We start from the raw sequence: 20,757 nt of genomic DNA on the forward strand, positions 1-20,757 counted from the left end.
TAACCAACCACTATGTGCCAGGCACGGTGTGAGCAATGGACAGGCCACACGGAGAAGACGGAGACTACCAAGGGGAGTGGCGAAAGAAAGAATAAAATGAAAAAATTTCTGAACTGAAGCTTAGAAGGTGACTTCAGAGTCAAGAGAATCTCAAGGTCTGGGAGAAAAGAAAGAAGGAAGCAAAGCAAGTTCCAGGGACTGAGCTATAGCAGCTCTGAATCTGGAAGAGGACACGAAAGGAACCTTAACGTGCCCAAAGATATCCACAATGCAGAAAATAAGGTGACTGAGCAACAGCATCAAGGTCAGAGGCAGAGCGGAGGGTACTCTCCAGTGGCAGAGCATCTGCACAGTGGGAAAGGCCCTGTGTTTGGTTCTCAGCAGGGCAAGACAAAAAGGCCTACAAGAGGAAGATTCTGGGCTCAGTCAATCTGTCAACCAAGGGTATGATGAACTCAGTGCTGGCTATGCGAGAACTCACCTTATTTCTCATTCAGCAATATAAAAAACACACCTAAAGGTGATATTCCAGCAAAGCCAACAGTTGTGACTGTGGTTACATTTAAGGAAACTCAGGGGAAAGGACGGTGTTTACACAGAAGGGGCAGCAACTCAGCATGACTGCTGAGCAGGGAATCCAGAGGGACAGGAAGGAGGTCACTACACCACTGTGCAGCCGACCCTGGGGATCCGGCTCCTTCCTGCAGCCAAAACACAACCAGATCATGTGGCTGAGTGACATTTCCATGTCCACACGGGGCTCGTGCCTTCTGATATATCTCAGTCTTCTAACTGACCTCCAGTCAGAAGCTAGAGGCAACTGCACTTATGCAACAGGAGGCAGATCTTCTAAGTCTCCAGGTAAAGGAAGTGGGTGACAGGCTACACACACACACACACACACACACACACACACACACACGCTGTATGAAATAGTACATAACATGTTATACATGGTGCTATATATTATACTGTTAAATACAGTATTTACATTTTCAGTTTTGAAGCAGGATCTCATTATGTAGCCCAGGCTGGCCTTGAACTCTTTTTATCAGCCTCGTAAGAGCTGGGATTATAAGCGTGTGCTATCATGCTTGGGTAAATTTTATTTATAACTCTGTATATTATGTATATATTCTATAATAAAATTATTATATGTAGTATTTAAAGCGTTATATCTTGATGCTGGAAAGATCGCTTGGTCAATGGTTAAGAGCGTTTGTTGCTCTTGTAGAGGACTTGGATTCAGTTCCCAGCATACACACAACAGCTCACAACCAGCTCACAACCAGCAACAGCTCACAACCAGCAACAGCTCACAACTATCTGTAACTCCATTTCTAGGGGATCCAATGTTCTGAAGGTACCAGATATGCATGTGGTAACACATACACACATGCAAACCAAACAGCCATACGTATAAAATATGGAATACAGTTTCCATGGCTATTTATTGCAAAACTAGAAATAAGAATGTGGTGAAGAATGCCATTAAGTTGGAAGAGAAAGACTAAGCACGGTGGAGTATGTCAGCCTGGAATCCTAACACTCAGGAGGCAGAGGCAGGAGAATTGCTGTGAGTTCAAACTAGTCCCCAACAGTGAGTTCCAAGCCAGAGAGGGATACAGTGAAAAGCTGCCTCAAAACCCCAAAAGTGAAAAGAAAAATAGATGAAAGAGAAAAGAGGTTTGAACTTAGAATTTTAATATATATATATACTAATCTACAGTAGCATATATGATGGCTAAAACTATATGCTACAGGTATAACACATAGAATATAGTATATATACTATATAGTAAATAGTGTCTTATGGGATTATGTATAATTGCATTATATAATACTATATATGTTATTTTATATTTTACACTGTTAAAATTTAAGTTTGTATGCACACATCATATGTATTATATATTATATAACACTGTATACTAAAAATAAGTACTATCAAATATAGGGTTGTCACTATTGTTTTGAGACTGGGTTTCACTATGTAGTTCCAACTGTCTTCAAGCTGGCAATCCCCCTGCCTTGGTCTCCCCAGTGCTGGGATTGCAGGTGTGTGCTACCTGTGACGTGAGCTCTAGATTGCACATGTTAGCTCCAATTGGTTTACGTGAAGCTGTTAAGGGGTGAACAGTGTCTACCCAGAGCTTTGGTGGAGGAGATCTGAGGAGAGGCTCCTTAGAGGACATCTGGCTCGTTGCCTTCTTTCATAGACACCAGACTTACACGGGGCCCCGAGGGGGGTGATGCTAAGGAAGGGTCACCAGCTAAAGAAGTGTCCCCAAAAGAGAACTGCCCATTAGGAGGCAGAACGCCTAGCAAAAAGCAGACGCCTACACCAGAAGCTCGATGCTGAGCTCTTTAGAGAACTCTCAGGGGAGGAGAGAGGATTGGGACAGCCCAGTAGGCAGGTAGCTGGACTTTGAAGAAGTCTGAAGAAATGAGCCCAGACTGCCCCTCCCCCCTTGCTTAGTATCCATGATAGCTTGAGAGAAGCAGATCCGGTGTAGACAGAAGTTACCCTGGAGCTGCTAGAGAGGACACTGGACAAGAGATGATCTTTCCTGAGCACTTCCCATGCACCAGAATGCTGTGAGGTCAGTCCCTGCTATGAGAGCCCTATGAAGGGTGTCTGTCCCAGTGGCACAGACAATGACGGGCTGGGTCTGTGTCTGTATCGTCAGCATTCGAGAGGACTGGGAAGGAGATGGTGAGTTGGAGGCTAGCCTGGGCGACGTAACTAAAAATCGCTCTTAAAAAAAAAAAAAAAAGAAAGAAAGGAAGGAAGGAAGGGAGGGAGGAAATGGGAGATTGGGGAAGAAAGGGGGAGAGGAACAAGGAGCAATGACAACAAAAGGCCCAAGTTCTAGAGTGTTCCCAAGTCCAGTAGCCAACAGATAGCCCAGCTAGAAACTGAACCTTTGTTGGGTCAGTTTAAAATGTGAGTTTATGCAGAAGCAAAGGACTCCAGTCAACACTTGCCGGCATGTCTTTCCTCATTGAGGAAACACTGCCTGCTGTTCTGTTCTTGAGCCTGAGGAGGAAGTCAGCTCCTCTGCACAGTGCGACACCATCCGGATGCTATGGCTGGCCCACAGGAGTGAGCTTTACCCATCAGGACTCAGGAAATTCCCACCTGGAAAGGCACCTGGAGTTTGGGGTCTCCTTTTCCTCAGCTCAGAGCATCAATGATGCCTCCTAAGGCCATAGAGACTGACTGAAAGTCTGCATCTCAGAGAGACGAGCCACCATGAATACTAGGAGGCGAGGCACTGCAGCCCTTGGTTTGTACATCTTCAGGCCCACCTTTGTCCTCTAACCAACCTCAGACACACACCTGTCCTGTCCATTAGACATGAACTAGCCTACACAGCCTCTTCTGTGTCTCCCTGTGAACTGCCTGTATTGAGCTTAGGGGCCAGGGAGGCTGGCAGGCGGGAGGGCCCAGGAGAATATGTATGTCAGTTAAGGTTTGTCGTTTACACGTGGAGATCATTAACGGGACTTATTTTTAAATTGTAATTGCAAAATGTAAATGCTTCCCAAACTGATGTGTAATTGCTACCCCTCCACCCCAGCCCTTCCCCTCTGCTGCCAGCTTTGCAAGGAGAGAATTAGAAAATAAAAAGGGGGTGGATTATGTAAGCAAAACGATTTTAAAAAAAGAGAGCGAGAGCTAAGAATTTAAGTGAGACAGCTGGCAGCTTCTCTGATTGCCACACTTCCAGCATTAGCTACAAAAATTGTCCTTGCCAATCGCACCCATGCAAGCAATAGTGTCAACTGTGCTTAGTCTCCAGGACACACCATACTGTCACTCCCTCGGAAAGACAATTCAGTGGTGAGTCAGTGTGTCCAGGAATCCAGGGTTAGAGGTCGGGTTCATATTTGAATTGGCTTCCATCTTCTTGGTGGAAGCCCCCCACCTCCATTCTCCAGAAAGACACAGCCACACAGGAACTCTTAGTCAGGCAATAGTCTTCCCATGTACTACTAGCATCTATAAGATGGCACAAGGCATAGGCTGACCTATATGAGCCTTGCAACAACCTTAGCCAAAACAGAGGGCTATACCAGGTAGTCTATGGGGGTGAGCCACAGGATCGATCACCTCAGTTCCAGAGAAAGTCGCTGGACTTGGCTCGGGAGGCAACACACTTGCATTAGCCCACTACATCAGCAAGCCAGGTCTTGAGGCCTTCTCCTAGCCTCTATGTACAGTGCACCACATGTGCCATCACTGTGTGCTCAGGGTCCTAATGCCAAGAGGATTGTTAACCATGACTTCAGGGGAACTGCACCCCAAAATGTAGTTCTGTCTTGACCCATGTGGATGTCTGCTCATGGTAGAGCATGCTGACCCCCATCACTACACCAGTACCACAGTGCCTCTGGACAGGAAGTGGGACAGGCAGGGCTGCCTGCTCTTCCCAGTTCAAACACACTCTTCTACAGGTGCCTGTGTCTACTAACTACCTGCTTGGGAAACTAGGGCAGCCACATTCACTGCCCGTGTCACCAACTTCCTCCTTCTTTACAAGGGAACAGGTCTTTCTGAGCAATGTGGCAATGATTAGCAGCCCCAGAAGGAAGGCTGATGGACAATGATGTTCCACAGTGGCCTAACACATCAGGGAAACACACAAATTCCAGACAACTCCTTAGAATGGTAGCGGGATCTCACCATAGGAAATCCAGCCCCAATAGTGGCATACAGGAAAGAGAAAAGGGGTTACTTTGGATAAGTAGGCTTCTAAATCACCAATTACACTGTCATGGAAGTTTGTGAGGTCTGAGGAGAGTTAAAACGCAAAAAAACTGAAACCGCCACAAAACCCACACCCACACCTACTAGGAAGCTTGAGGGGAGGAGAGGAGAGGAGAGGAGAGGAGAGGAGAGGAGAGGAGAGGAGAGGAGAGAGGAGAGAGAGAGAGAGAGAGAGAGAGAGAGAGAGAGAGAGAGAGAGAGAGAGAGAAGGCGCACTTGCTTGTTTACTTGCATGCTGCTTCCTTCCTCCCTTCCTTCCTTTCTGTCTGTCTGTCTGTCTGTGTTTCTATCTTTCTTTCCTTTTTTTTTTTTTTTTTTTTTTTGAGACAGGGGTTTCTCTGTGTAGCCCTGGCTGTCCTGGACTTGCTTTGCAGACAAGGCTGGCCTTGAACTCACAGAAATCTACTTGCCTTTGCCTTCCAGAGTGCTGAGATTACAGGTATGTGCCACATGCCCGGAGAATGGGAATTTTTTAAATTCAAAGTACTTAATACAGTCTAAGGAACTATTTCTCAAAGACCATCAGAAACACTTGGGGTACAGTTTCCCCTATCCTTTGGGGTGCATCTGTGTGGGTCTTCACCTGCTTCACAAAATCAGTCTCTGGCTATTGGACTGGCATTTTCCACCAACATCCCTGGGTGATTCGCAGGTACCACTTGCTCCAGCATTGTGCAAAGGCGATCATCACCACGGTCGTGTGCAATGCCCATCCAGCTGTGCCTCATGGGAGACGGGGCGCACAGAGAGCACACAACAGTCCTGGCAGGGGAGGTGGCAGAAAGACAAGGAAATGCAAACAATGCTGCTGTCTAAGGCTGTCTTTGCTGAGTGTCTGTGCAGGTATCCAGCTGGTGCTAGAGGGGTTCTGAGGGAAGGAAAATGGGTATGGCAGAGGGGGTTGGGGTTCAGCATGTGTCAAATGACAGAAAAGCACACCTTACTGTTGGGTGACCCCACCGCCTCTGGGATGGTCTTCCGGAGGCTTACCCCCTCTTCTCACTTCCAGCCCGGCCAGAAACGCTTCTAGTCAGCTACAGAGAGAGAGTACCTGCAGAAGGAAGGGGACAGCAGGTCTCAGGAGGGGCCTCAGTTCACAGAGGGCCGGGCTCTCTCACCCCAGTTCCTCCTCCCCAGGACATGCCCTATCATAGAAACAGTGGATTCTATCTCTGCACACGATCCCTCTCTCTCTAATTGCTGTTCGACTCTCTCTCCTTAGAATGGCTGCTGAGTCCTGCCCAAATCTTTGTAGACCCCCCCCCCAAACTTTGTCACAGTTGGACTTGCCCTGTTGTTGCCTGTCTGGCTCCCTGACTTCGGGTGGACTGGATTCCTGACCTCCTGTCCAGCAGTGGAAAGGTCTCTAGGGATGAATTTGGACACTGGGAGGGTCAGCTGACACCTTGTAAGGTGGGGGCTCAGAGGGAGAGGGAGCGGGGTCCAGGTGGTGACTGGCAGGCTTCAGCTTAGGAGTGGGAAGGGACAATGGTTGGGTGAAGGGAAACAGGGAAAGCAAAGAAGTCAGTAGGAGAACAGAGCTAGAGCCAGAGAAAGACAACCTGAGGCTTAAAAGGAGCCTTGGCTGCCTGCCTTTAGAAGTTATTTTTAGGTGCAAGTGAATTAATTCTGTAAATTAATTTTCACAATATTTGAAACGAACCACATCTGAGGCAGAGTCTGGGTGGTCAGCTTTGCCATTATGTCTCGACAGCTATCTCCCAACCATCCCATCACCTTCTCCTGTGGAGGAGTTGCCAATTTGACTCCAAGGAGGCTCTGCTAGGAGCCGGGAAGGAGCAGGGGCTACTCTCAGCTGCACTTCCGGGGCAGCAGAGGGCGGCTCCTCCAGCCAAGGGGCCCTAGCCCTGTCCTTGAGGCACACATATCTGCAACACCAGCAGCCCCATCCTATTTAACACCAACTTAGTAAAAACCCACTTGCACCTCAGCAAAGAATGTCATTAACTAGTAGCGCGACAGCAGGGGAAACAAACTAGACATCTGCCTGAGCAACAAGGCATTCCTCGTGTGTGTGTGTGTGTGTGTGTGTGTGTGTGTGTGTACATGTGGAACACATTGCTGGGGAGGTAAAGGTGCAGACAGACAGCATCCAGGATCCTAAGGGAGGTCTGAATTCCCGGCTGCAAAAGAGAATGAGGCAGGGTGTGCTAGGATAGGCCGAGCTTAAGAGATGCTCCAAGGGTAAACAGGTAGCCTGTGCGTTTCCGTGAACAAATGCTCTCCGAGTTAAAGCAATCCCCCTGCCTTCTTCATACCCCACACTCCTCCCAAGAACCGATGAATACTGAGACACATTTGCAGATCTCTCTGGCCACTGGAAGAGCCACTCAGACCGGCCAGAGAAACTGGCACCAACGGAGAATGGGGTGCTACTGTTGGTACCGAATTACTCCTATCTTACTCCCCTCACCCTGCTCCTCCTCCATGTAACCGTGCCCACGAACTCTGTAATGAGTCCCAGGGCTCTGGACACAGGCTGCAAACCTGGGAGGCATGTCTGATTCCTCTCCTCCAAGATCTGTGCAGTTTTCACTCCCTGTCGTTATTCCTTCTCATCTCTTCCTAATGAGAGATAAAGATCCTCTTTCCTCCCTTGCATTCCCAGTGGCACAACCTAGACAGGGCCATCCTCCCGGGCCACTCTTGTCATAGTCCCTCTTGGTACAGACGACCATCAGTGCTCAGTGCATCGATAGCCATGACTTATCTATAAGCAGTGAGTGTTCATGGCTTTTCATGGGCTTACAGCTGGGTCACCACCAGGACACCCAGTGGTACCTTGCCATGGGAGACAGTCCGAAGAGGTGTAGCAACTACATGGGACCCTGTCTTTCTAGACTCATCCTCCTCTCTATCTATACCCAGGGTCCACAACTCTCCACTCAATCATAACCACTCTCCTGTGCCACTTCTGGCCCACGGTTTCCCAGTTCTCTCAATACTCCCATTCTGTATTTCTGCCTGACAGGAGCCATTCTTCAGTGTTCATCTCAAATAATCGGGTGGCTGCCTAAGCAGCCAGAAGTAATTTTTCTTCCTCTGTGTTTCTAAGTGACACGGGACTTGTCGTTTTCTGGAAGCTCTTGCCATACTCTGTCTCATGCTGTGGTTATCTTACATGCTGTCGTCTCTTTCCAGACTGTGAACCTCTCATAGCCAGGAACCACGGCTCATAAGTTTTCAGCCTCCAAAGTGCCTTCATAGAAAATACCTTATTTAAGTCTTAAAACTAATCCTAGAAATAATATTTTATTACCTTTAATGAAACACATATACTTACATAGAAAATATGTAAATAAGAGGAGTAAAGTCATTAGTTATAATGCTATAATATGATGGCCACATTTATATTTGAAATAAAATGGTTGTTTCTTTAAATAATACCATATTATGCATACAAGTTAATATTTGACATATGTTGTCAATACTTTCGTGTATGGAGACATTATTATTATTATTATTATTATTATTATTATTATTATTATTATTATTATTACTACTACTACTACTACTACATTTTGTTGTTACTGTTGATGTTTTTCAAGACAGGGTTTCTCTGTGTGGCCCTAACTATCCTGGAACTCACTGTGTTAGACCCAGGCTGTCCTTGAACTCAGAGGTCTACCTGCCTCTGGGTCCCAAGTGCTGGGATTAAAGGCATGCACCAATACCGGATGGAATTTGTTATTTTAATAGCTAGATGACATTACATTTTATGAGTGTACCATAATTATTCAGCTAAATTTTTACTGTTTATGCTGTTTAGACTATGTCCAGTTTTGCGATCTCCAACAAATACTGACCATTCTCACTAGCTGACTTCTACTTCAGACCTGATCTTTTTCCTGGAAAACGTCCGAAGATGCATTCATTCTAAAGAACTCCCACAGACTCCCCACAGGAGGGTCGTACCTATTCATGTCCTACTAGCAGCACATGAGAAATGTCTTTTTCCTTGGCAAGCAGGTGTCCCCATTTTATAAATGTGGTGAATGAGGCTTTAGGTAAGTCAAGCACAGGCATGTCTGCGCCACATCTGCTGGCATGAGAGGTTTCATAAACCTCGTTTCCTTATCTTGCCCTCTTTGCTCTTGTGTGTCTCACCAATGGCATAGAGAACCCTTGCAGTTGGCAGTGCTAACTCAGCATTTCCTCAGAGGGGAAAACAGGGGTAGACAGGCCTAGAGGGCCATTTCTACAGCCTCACCAAAGTCTTCCTCCTTGTCTACTTTTCCATGTCTCTGAGGCCGATACAGGAGATGGGAGAGCTGTTGTGAGGTACTGTTGAGGATACCTGCTCCCTTCTTCTGTGAAGGTGCAGATTGCTTCAATTTAGCCTGTGCATTAAGAATCTACCATGGGCCTGGGCCCAAAGATGAGTCAATCAATCTCCAACCTCTCTTTTCCTCTTTCCCTTCCAACCCTCAGATCCCCTGCCCGCCTCCCCCCTCCCCCATCCTACACCACCTTTCTTTTTCTCTTCCTGTCCTGAAGATTTCATACTCCAGTGGGAAAGACTGATGGATGGGAAGTACCGAGAACTGCCATGCAGCTGGCTGCTGCATCCCCATTCCCTCCTCTGTCAAGCACACAGAGATGACATCAGGGGCAGGACTAGGCTCAGAGCTAGGCAAGAAGCCCCAGCCTGTCTCCCATGTCCCTCAGTCTCTGTCTCTCACTATGCTCTTTGTAGCCCCAGAGAGAGAGAGAGAGAGAGAGAGAGATAGAGAGGGAGAGAGAGAGAGAGAGGGAGAGAGAGAGAGAGAGAGAGAGAGAGAGAGAGAGAGAGAGAGAGAGAGAGAGAGAGAGAGTGTTTGTGAGCAGAAAAGAGCTCCCTCCTGAGGTCTGGCTGCAACCCCAGGCTTCTGTCCTCTGTTCTAGCTGTACCCCAACCCATCTGAGGGTGATGCTGGGATTTCTTGAGTGGGATTCAGACCAGCATTAATCAAGAGAAGCCCACCGGCCTCCCGCTCCACTCGGGGATTAATAAAATGCACATTAGTGAGGGGAAGGATGATCAGAGGTGACACCAGCACGCCCCTGCGGGGGGGACACTGCTTCCGGGTTACAATATCCATAGATTTCTCCTTTCCCAGAACTGACAAGAAGCTTTCTCCACTTGTTTCCCTGCCGCCCGCAGAAAGCTCGGAGGCAGAAATATAGCCTGTAATCTCCTTTCTGTCACTGGCAGCGATTCCACTGAGCATAAGAAGGGCAGCGCACATGTCAGAAAGCTCCAAGGAAGATGAAAGACAGGAACAGGGCGGAAGGGAGAGAGAAGTCGACAGATGTGTGCTTGCCATCCTTCCTAACTCAGCCACCTCAACGACCAGCATGTTCCTTTCTTGCTGTGGTAAAGACTCCCCCATATACTATTTTTTCCTATTCAAAGTCCTCCGCCTTTAACAGGCAGCTTGGGACAATACTGCCCGATTTGGGCTTGGAGCTAGACAAACAGCCAGATAGCTGGGGATGAGTCAGGGAGCCAGACTGAAGGACACCTACAGAACTGAGCCCCGTGTGACCTGACGTGAACATCCAGGTGTCTTAGGAGACAAGGAAGAAGTCAGTTTCAATTGGAAGATAAAATTGCTTTCATCCCTCCTGCCTTCCCGAACAATGGAGTGGAAAGCTTGCAGCTCTTTAGTGGCAGCAGGCACCCTCCTTGCTGCCCAAGTTCATCTTAACTGGGCTTCCTCTGACAAGGAGGTCAGCTTCCTCAGGGAACGTCTTTACCAACTTTGCCAACTTGCACTTGGGTGCTTTGCAGATGAGCGGGACAGTAATAAAGACAGCTCCTGGAAATCTCTGGTCAGAGGCCCAAAGCGAAGGCCTAGTTCCCTCCACTTGGGGAAGTTCCTCCACCCTGGTGACTACCCTGAGTACTAAAAGGTGCTGAGTTCTTTGCTAAGTGGACCAAACACCTTGAAAGAGTCTGCATTTAATCTGGAGTCTATTTGACGGTCCAGTAAGCTCAGCTGTGACAATGTAGTTAGATAGTGTCTGTCCCTCAATTACACAATGGGCATCTGTAATAATCTCTGGCTTCCTTCCTTCCCTGTGTTGGGGTGTGCAAGCTAAGGAGGTACAGTGGCTAGTTCTAGGTTGGGCACAGGTGTGCCCTGTGATGTCAAAGTCTTCCCCCCCACCCCACCTGAAATGAGGCGTATCACCATCCTTATCATTGGCCCCATTGCCTTCTATAGACAAGAAGCTGGGCTTGAAAATACGACATTTCTCACCCATTTTCTGAGGATTCTTGATCATCAGTTGAATTGAAATGTCACCCTAAGGAGAGCTTAGAATACAACAAAAGCAAGGAGGCTGGCCTCCAAGAGGCCGGATTATAATCTGGGAAGCAGAGATGTTCCTTGGGAGTTGGTGCCATATTCAGCCTTGTTTCACTGTGTCTCTGCTGTGCAGAACCCAGCAGCTTTCCAAGGCTAAGAAGATGAAACGCAAGACTGAAGCTTTCACTTTTGCCCTTCGTTATCAGCTTGGACCGTATCCTCTGAGCCCAATGCCCACTACTTCTGAACTTGAACCTTCCCCCAGCTGAGAGAGGCTGCCACTGTCTAGTACCCAATATCTAATACACACTGGCCGGAGCACCTGCCTCCTGCTGGAGAGCCTTGAGCTTCCTGTTTTTCTGCCTCCAGCTCCTACCAATCCCTGAGGCTAGCTCGAGTCTTATCCTTCTGCAGCTGAAGATCGGCTGCCCCTTAACCTTACAGTATTTTCTGAGCTTCAGGTCTTTAAGTTAAACAAAACCTCCTTGATGGCATCATCAACCTGTGTCTTTGCTTCTTGTACTCCCGCTATGCGCGCCTAGGTGAACCTGTGTAGGTCGTGCAAACTATCATTCTTGGCACATGGAGAAGAGGCATTTCCAGAGAATATTAACTCAGAGCGGTGCTGAGTCAGTCCAGTGCAGACTTTAGCATTCATTGCCAGAGACATTGTAATTCTCTATATGTACACCATGTCCCCGAATTGAGTGCTTTTGACCGAAGATGCACTCACATGCTTCCTGCACTCCCTGAATGTGAGAAAACAAGCACAGAGAAGTGACGCCAGTCAAACAGGAATTCAACGCCTCTTTCTTGAGTAACCCAAACAGACCTCACCATAATAGCTTGCCTACTCCCACAAAACAGACACAGCAGTGCCCAGCTCACGGAGTGTCTCTGAGGATGTTACGGTATTCTCTCTCTCTCTCTCTCTCTCTCTCTCTCTCTCTCTCTCTCTCTCTCTCTCTCTCTCTCACACACACACACACACACACACACACACACACACACACACAGTGTGTTTAGTGAAGAGTAAGGGGCCCTACAGTGACACAGAGTAGGTCTTAACTAAATAGTGACCTGTCATTCACAGCAGTGATAATAATGGTATGCTTAGATATCATTTAGTAAAAGCAATGTTAGTTTAAAAAGAAAAACTTCAAGAGTCAGCTCTTCGTGTTCGTAATCTGTTGCTGTTTTCCCTGTATTAGAGTTACATTGACCACACAGATGACTTTTTGTTATAGAAACGACAGGACCTAAAATTACTGGGTATGTACTGCTAGGTTTTGCTGTTACTGCTGCTGTTCTTTGATTTAGGGTTTGGAATCTCAATCCTTGAAATGGTTTTCCTGTACTAATTATGCATTTCAGAGTCAACATATTTAATGAAGTAGGAAAGTGAGTATTAGACTGCAGAGATGCATTGCTCACAAAATAGTCTGAATTTGTGTAAATCCTAACTCCCAGCACCTGACTTAGTCAGTCTCTCAACTCATCCCTATAAGTCACTTAATATGTGTGATTTTATACTCAGTTGCTACTTAATGCCATAACTATTCATGTTATAAATGAGGTTGAAATAATAACAGGAATGTATTGAAAAGGCTCTCCAAGATAAAAACGTACTTAAAAAAAAAAAAGATTTATTTATTTTTTTAAATTATATATACAATGTTCTACCTGCATGTATGCCTGTATACCAGAAGAGGGCACCAGATCTCATTATAGATGGTTGTGAGCCACCATGCGGTTGCTGGGAATTGAACTCATGACCCCTGGAAGAGCAGACAGTGCTCTTAACTGTTGAGCCATCTCTCCACCCTAAAATCGTACTCCTGTGATGTTTTATTTGATGGCTTGAAAACCCCTGAAGTTGTCTGTGAAGTTAGGTCATATGCAGTTAGTAAAGACAGGCTTTCACCATATCCATTTACCTCAGCCAAGTTCCTTTTGAATTTTGTCACACTGTCTTTCAAAAGCCAAAATTGCCTTAAAAATACAAAAGAGGCACAAACAAAAAAGCTCTTGCTTAGCTATCTAGTACTATGGCCATAATATTGCTTTTTCTGTCATTGTTATTCACCCTTCGTTTTAATTTCAAAACTCTCAAACTTGTAAGATGTAAGAATTTTTATGCAAAAAGAAAAGAAAAGATGTTTTATACCACATTCTATCAATCCTCAGTACGTTTGAGTGTGCAGGCACCATGCTGTGGGGGTCAGACTTTTGTGTCAGTTTTTGCCTATCATGTAAGTACTGAGGATCGAACTCAGATCCTCTGGCTTGGCAGCCAGCACCTTCATCCACTAAGCCAGCTCCCCAGTGCTTCTCACACTTAATCTTGAGGCTTGGATTTCTGCCTTTAGTATATGTACAAGAAGACAATACAGGATAGGCTAGAGGTTTTGTTTGTTTACTTCTGAGAGATCAGTAACAATGTTTACGCATACAGATGTGTGAAAACAGAGGGCTATATAGCTCAGTGCTAAGAGTGCATATACAAGGCTCTGGACTGGATCCCTAGAAACACACACACACACACACACACACACACACACACACACACACACACACACACACACACACACACCCCTCCCCCAAACCAACCATTCAGGTCCCCATCTAGGGTGAACCATTCCCCTCTTTTTTGCTCTCCCAATAATTGGGGTCAAACCTCTAGGATAAAAGCCCGAAGTTCTTAGCTATGAATGACAGGCTGTCCCACCGAATTATCATCATATGCTCTGTGAAGCCCTAGGCTTCCAGACAACAAGGACTTGGCATTTCCCACCTTGCATCTCTAGCCTTACATCCCGCTCAGAATGTGTTTATTAAATTAGGAAATGGATAAGCAGGACCGCCAAGAGCAGTCAAGGGATCTGGAAATGAGCTACGGGGGGAGGGACAGCTGACTGGGAACCTGCCCTGGAAAGAAAATGATCCTTTTCAGTAGAATAAGGCCACCCCCTCTGACCCTGCTTTAAAGATGCCCTTATATTAGCCCAATAAGGTTTTATTTTTGGGTGGAAAACTTGGACTCTTATGAGAAGACTTCAACACTAAAAACCTACAAAAATTGTGCCTGAGTCTAGATCCCTTCACCCCAGCCTCCTCACTGAAGTCTTTCCCCAATGGTCAGACCTTCAGCCTTGAGCCTACTCCCTCACTCCTCTGAGGGTTGACTCCATGTGCTGAAGCAGTTTTCTTCAGAAGCAGGGGGTGGGGGTGGGGGGAGCAAGCATATCTTCACACCATCTCGCTGTTCTTGTTCTGACCCTACTGGAGCTTGCTGTGCCTTTCCCCTCCCCCTCCACTTCCATGATTTACCTACCAGGAGCCTCCTGCTCTGGGTCTAGCACTAGCATCTCCTATGAACAGCTTGTGATGGTCTGAGTATAAGATGTCTGTATCCATAGCACCCACTGGGCTATGTAATCCTCAGCAGAGTCTTAAACTCACACATCTCCCCAGACCCCAATAGGTATTTTGTATATATCAGGTGTTTAACAAATATCTGTTGATGAAGGCATAAATAAATGCATATATTGAACAGAGGACGTGCCATATTAACACACTACATTCTGATCTCCTTTATAAGGAGGTATATTATCCAATTTAGTAATTAACCCTTGTATTACCCTGTAAAATAGATAATAATAGCCCCATGTTAAAAGGGAAACTGAGGTTAGGAAAATTAAATGACTTTCTTGAAGTCACAAAGCTGGGTAAGGGGGAAACATGAAAGTTCCGGGCCCAAAGATTATGTTACAGCCTCATTGGCACAGCTCCTCAGTATCCGCCCTTCTGCCAGCCTGCCCATCTGGCCTTCTGCCCACCTGCCCCTCTGCCTACCTACCTACCTGCCCACCTGCCTCTCTGCTCACCTGCCCATGTGCATACCTGCACACATGCTCCTCTGTTCATCTACCCACCTGCCCCTCTGTGCACCTGCTCATCTGCCCACCTGTCCCTCTGTTCACCTGCCTCTCTGCCCACCTGTCTACCTGCCTAACTGCACACATGACCCTCTGCCCACCTGCACACCTGTCCCTCTGTCTACCTGCTCACCTGCCTACCTGCTCCTCGGTCTACCTGCCCACTTGCCCCACTGCTTCTCTGTTCCTCTGTTCACCTGCCCACCTGTTCACCTGCCCCTCTGTCCACCTGCCCACTTGTTCACCTGCCCCTCTGTCTATCTGTTTACCTGCCCACCTGCTCCTCTGTCCACTTGCCCACCTGCCCCTCTGTTTCTCTGCCCACCTGCACACATGACCCCCTGCCCACCTGGCCCTCTGTTCACCTGCCTACCTGGCCAGAGGAAAGATGTCAAGAAGCAGAGCTGCCTTTCTATCTCACTTGGGAAATAAACAAGAATTTTTTCTTCTCATCATTTGGTGATTCAGTGACATTTCGTTTGACAAAGGATGTAGGAAAAGCCTCTCCTGGGACTAGTTTTGGGACCAAGCTCTGATAATATTGCTTTATTGAAAAGGGATGCCAGGAACTGATCTCCGGATGGCCTTTACATGAAGTAATTTATGCAGGAAAAAAAGAAATGTATATTTTTAAAGAAACGCACATTGATCTACACATAGTCACAATGACAATGGTAAGGACAGCATGCACACATGTGTGTGTATGTGTGTGTGTGTGAGTTTCTCTCTCCTCTCTCCTTCTTTCTCTATCCCCCCACAAACACACAAGTGCACAGATTCTGGTTCATGGTCATGGTGATGGCCACACACAATAAAAAGTCAAAGGACTCCTCGTTAGGGCCTGTACATGCCCCACGCATGCCCACTTGATAACCAGTACAGTGGTCCTGACTTTCCCTTCTATGACCTCTGGGGAAAACTGCAACTTTTCTCAGACATGAAAACTTCAGTCATTAAGGAATGCACAAGAATCATGTCATCAGAGAGATTAATCTCTCTGTGCCTCCTTGCCCTGCCTGACTCAGGGCCCTGCTCCTTCCTGTGTGATCACACTTTATGGGAGATGGTGCCAAGCAGATGACCTGCTGCCCAAGGCACAGGTCCACTCAGGAAGATTTATACCCTGCACCTCACTCAGGCCTCCACCGTAACCATCTCTGAGGAGAGCAGAGGAAGGATAAAAAGAGAGGGAATTGAAATGTCCATAAAACTCCACTCAGATGCCACTCAGCAGTAGAAGGGATACAATTAAGTAAAACACTGTCCTCTCCAAGCTGGATTCGTAAGGACCCAACACCGGAGTTTTCTTTCCACCATAAAGAATTTTGACTTGGGCTCAAGCAGAGCCCAGGACACCTGTTCCTGTAAGATGAACACATGAAAACCCAGAAGCCAGAAACTGCACCGGGATTAGAATGAATCGGCTCTACACTGCTCTGGGCCTCGGTTTCTCCTTAAGTCAATAAGAAGGTTAGAAGTGGACGGTCACTTCCAGCACGGTCTGTATCAGGAGCTGCCTTGCTCTGCCTGGATGCCGCGTTAGTAAGACTCTCCATACCTCTGAATCACTAGACCATCTATGCATTCCAAAGCACATGCAGTCACGTCCATTGGCTTTTTGTATACCGTTGCACAAAAGCTGTAAGGGTGGCAATGCTACAATCAAGACTTCCAGTAAACAGACAAAGAAATCAAAATGGAGACTTGAATGTCTTGGTTAAGTTCACAAAAAGAATCAGGATTGATTCAACTTCCCTATTTAAAACAGTAACAACACAATGCTGTGAAAGCCCAAGAGTTTGCACTAACAATTTGTTTTTCTTCTTGTCTCTGTCATGTAGGTTGAATAATAATTAAATTATGTGTGGCTTAGGACAGAGGTCCAGGAAAGTTGGCCCTTCCTTTAGGGAAAAGATCATACCCTTTTTGGCCATTAGAGGGACAAGATGAAAGAGAAAGGAACTAAGGTGACATTCCCTCACTCAACAGATGTTTTTGGAGTGCCTGCTTTGTGTGAGGAACTGTTCAGGATTGTGGCCAGAAGTGATGGAAGGCCCAGCATTTATGAGGCTTGTACTTGGTTGGGAGAGAGGTGGGAGCAAGACGACAATCACAAATGAAGTTTATAAAGAAAATACCAAGTCAGATGACAACAAAGGCAAAAGGTAAAGGAAGGAGAGGAGAATAATGGACACAACAGTTCCTCATTGAGACTGCAGGAGAGGGAGGGCAGACACTCGAGGGAATGGCGGCTGTGGTGATTTCGAAGAGAGATGTCCCTCATAGTCTCAGGCATTTGAACTCTTAGTCTTCAGTTGATAATGCTTGGGTGGGGGCAGGGGAGTTAGGTGCTGCAGGATTGCTGGAAGAAGTGCATCCCTGGGGGCCAGCTTGCATCCTTGTAGTTAAAAGCATAGGCTCTCAGCTTCCCAATCCGGCTGCCAGGCCTTACTATCTGTGAATCCTGCCACCGTGCCTTACCATTTGTGAAAGACTATGAACTATAAGTATGAATAAAGTAGTCTATAAATCGCCTTGGTCCTTGGTGGTCATAGTGTTTTATCACAGCAGCCGAAAAGTACCAATTATAGTTCATCATATGCACACATGAAAACATCATGATGAAGCCCTGTTTGTTGTTCTCAGTACTAGGATGGAACCCAGAGCCACATGAACACATGCTAAGGCAAACTACTGGCCACTGGGCTATAGCCCCAGCTCTCTTTTTGCTTCTTTTAGATGTTGAGATCTAGCCTAGAGTGGTGGTGCACACTTTTAATTTCAGTGCTTGGGAGGCAGAGGCAGGCGGGTCTCTGTGAGTTCAAAGTCAGCCGTGGTCTGCATGGCAAGTTACAGGCCATCCAGGGATACACAGTAAGACCCTATCGAGGAGGAGAAAGAGGAGGAGGAGGAGGGGGAGGAGGAGGAGGAGGAGGAGGAGGAGGGAGACCTGGTCTTACTAAGTTTCTCAGGCTGGCTTTAAACTAGCCCTGGCGGCACATGGAGTTGTAATGTCCATGCTCTGGCCCAGTGCCCCCCCCCCCACGGGCTAAAATCCCTATTTTGAATAACTATATACTAGTAAGGGTTCAGGAAGTGGAATGCTTGCTTAGAATGTATGAGGCCCTGGCTTTGATCACCAGCACCTCCAAACCCCAATTTTTTTTTTTTTTTTTGAGACAGGGTTACTCTGTGTAGCCTTGGCTGTCCTGGAACTCTCTCTTGTAGACCAGGCTGGCCTCAGAGATGCACCTGCCTCTGCCTCCCTGAGTGCTAATGCCCAGCTCAAAAGCCAAATATATCAACAACTGCTAATTTTTAAAAAGGGGAGAAAAATCCTTCCAGTCACTTTGACATGGGAAAATAGGCCAGAGTCTGAGAGGGATTTAAAACTCAGCAGAAAGGGGAGAAGAGGAAATCTATAGGGAAACAGGCCTGGGAGCAAGGTGTCTGCTAGACTGAGGAGAGGGGGGAAATCTTGTCGGAATAAGGAGGGGAAGGTTCTACTCTCTGCTGAGTTTAATACGTTGCTTCTCCATCTCAGGTGTCCCTCTGGCATCTCCTCAGGCCTTGGAGTAAGAGCAGGTAGGTGAAGTGCTTACCTCAGGCACAAAGTTCAAGAGGCATCAAAAACTGGAGCAGTGAAGCAAGGCCAGCCACAGTGACCTCACCTTATCTGCTCTCACGGAAGCCTAAGGAAAACCTGTAGCCATGTTCCTACTTCATGTTCACATGTATCCAAACACCACATCGTGCCCTATAAACATGTACACTTACATTTCCATCTATTTTAATTTTTGATAGCATGATTACCACGCATTTGTGTCGTTCATTTTTATTTTTCATTAAAAAAAAAACCAATTGCGTTAAAATATCATCTCACTTGATTATTGCATCTGGCTGTCTCCTTAAGTCTTGTCTGAGTCTAGGCATGAACATATGGCACAGCTTTGTGCTGGGAGGAAGAAGATGGGCCATGGCCACCAATGGGGAGGCCAACTCAGGGAGAGTGAAATACTGATCTCAAGAGAGAGAAGAGGCCAGGATACATTCTCAGGACAGGACCTTAAGGCAGAGCAGGGAGGGTCTAGACATTCTATCCTCTCTGAGATTCTTGGGAAGCTGAGCTTCCTACAGTGTGGAGGAAGTCTTGTGTTGATCTACGGGATTGTCCAATAGAAAGACTCACTATAGAGGGCTTGGGGAATATAAGGAAGAGATGAGACAGCCACTGCTGCTTAAAGCCCTGCGAGGCAGCGTGCACCATGAAGGCCAAGCAGAGAAGGCTTTCTGCACTTTTAGAGGTTAGGGAACAGGAGGGGAATTTGGGATGAAGGGAACATTGCTGAGGAATGAATACCAGCAGCCCCATTGTCACCAAGGGAGGGCTAGGCCCCAAACCAGTGCTTTTTCCTCACTGCCTCCCTCCAGTGTCTTCTGAACACCAGTATCAAATCCTAGGGCCTCCAATGATGATCCATTCCCATGCCTTTGTTAAAAATAAGATACATCTTGAGCACACAAGTGTTCGAAACCGTTTGTAACAGGCCCCTGTTTAACTTCGCAAGCTTATTATCTCGTATGACTCTCCTTCAGGTACCCAGAGGGTGGAGCTGGCAAGTTACACTGCTGTGTTCTCAATGCGCCCTGCACAACTCACGCTGAAACCTCATCCCATTGTGGTGACATGGACAGGGAGGGACTTGTAGGGAGTCACAAGGGCCCCACCCTCATAGATGGGATCATGCCCATATACAAGGTTAACAGGCGCTCCCTAGCTCCTCCCCCATCTACAGAGTGAACCCTCACTGAAGCTGCTGACACTCTGATCTTGGACTTCCAGACTCTAGACCTGGGAAATGTATAACCATGTTAATAGTCACCATGACTAGTGGCTGAATAGACCCCAAAGTACACACTCACAGGGCAAGTCAGAGACTGCTTGGTTTTTTGTTTGTTTGTTTGTTTTTGTTTTTTGTGGTTTTTTTTTGCAGATATAGTTTTATTTGAATCTTGTTGACTGCTGTCTATGACTGCTTCCCACTGTATGGCATAGTTGCACAAAGACAGAGCTGGATAATTGCAAGAAAAAAAAAAAAAAAGCCCTGGAAAATTATGTCTGAGCCTTTGCAGGAAAGGCTGACTTAACCTTGCTCTAGGTTATAGTTCAAATGCATTCTCTCCCTCTTATATAGCCTCTGTTTCCTGTGTTCCCAGGCTGGGCCCGCTCTTCCCACACTCTCATGGCTGCCCAATGTGTAAGGACTCACTTCAAATGTTACTTATTCTGTGATGCCTCCTGAATTTCTGAAAAAAAAAAAAATTTCTTGCACATCTTTAAAGCCATGCACATTATTGGAGTGACCACATAATTCACCTGTCACATTGGGACAATTTTCAGAGTGAAAGAAAGCAGGATTATAATTACACAGGTTTCCACTGAGAACATCCCAGGCAAAGCAGGTCACATGGGCCCATCTCTTAAAGCCTGTTTCCTTCTGCCTCCAAGGGGAAAACTGCTCACCTAGCTGGTTTCCTGCAAGTGGCAGCATGTTGAAGGGTAAGGACTGTGGTGGAGTTTGGTTTTGGTTTTTCTTTGCTTTTCCTTTTTGCTTTTGAGAAAGGATCTTTCTCTATAGCCTCACCTGGTCTCAGACCTGTAATTTCTTGCCCTAGCCTCCCATGTACTGAGATTACAGATATGTGCCACCCAACTGGCATTTTATAGGAA

The 20,757-nt window shown here is 46.7% G+C and overlaps 1 protein-coding gene across 3 annotated transcripts in view; it reads right to left on the minus strand.

Moving 5' to 3' along the window:
* The window catches only part of Pknox2 (PBX/knotted 1 homeobox 2), a 264,526-nt gene that overhangs the window by 89,068 nt on the left and 154,701 nt on the right, over nt 1-20,757 (minus strand). The window contains exon 1 of one of the 3 annotated variants that reach the window (XM_051156176.1): nt 5,719-5,823. The exons of 1 other annotated variant lie outside the window; for it this stretch is intronic. The gene's annotated coding sequence lies outside the window, so the exon portion shown is untranslated. Of the gene's footprint in view, nt 1-5,713; nt 5,824-20,757 lie in introns of those variants that run through there. One more of the 3 variants, XM_051156178.1, reaches the window with a different exon arrangement.

This window comes from Acomys russatus, chromosome 14 (assembly GCF_903995435.1).
Source record: "Acomys russatus chromosome 14, mAcoRus1.1, whole genome shotgun sequence".
In the NCBI taxonomy this organism is placed as follows: Eukaryota; Metazoa; Chordata; class Mammalia; order Rodentia; family Muridae; genus Acomys; species Acomys russatus.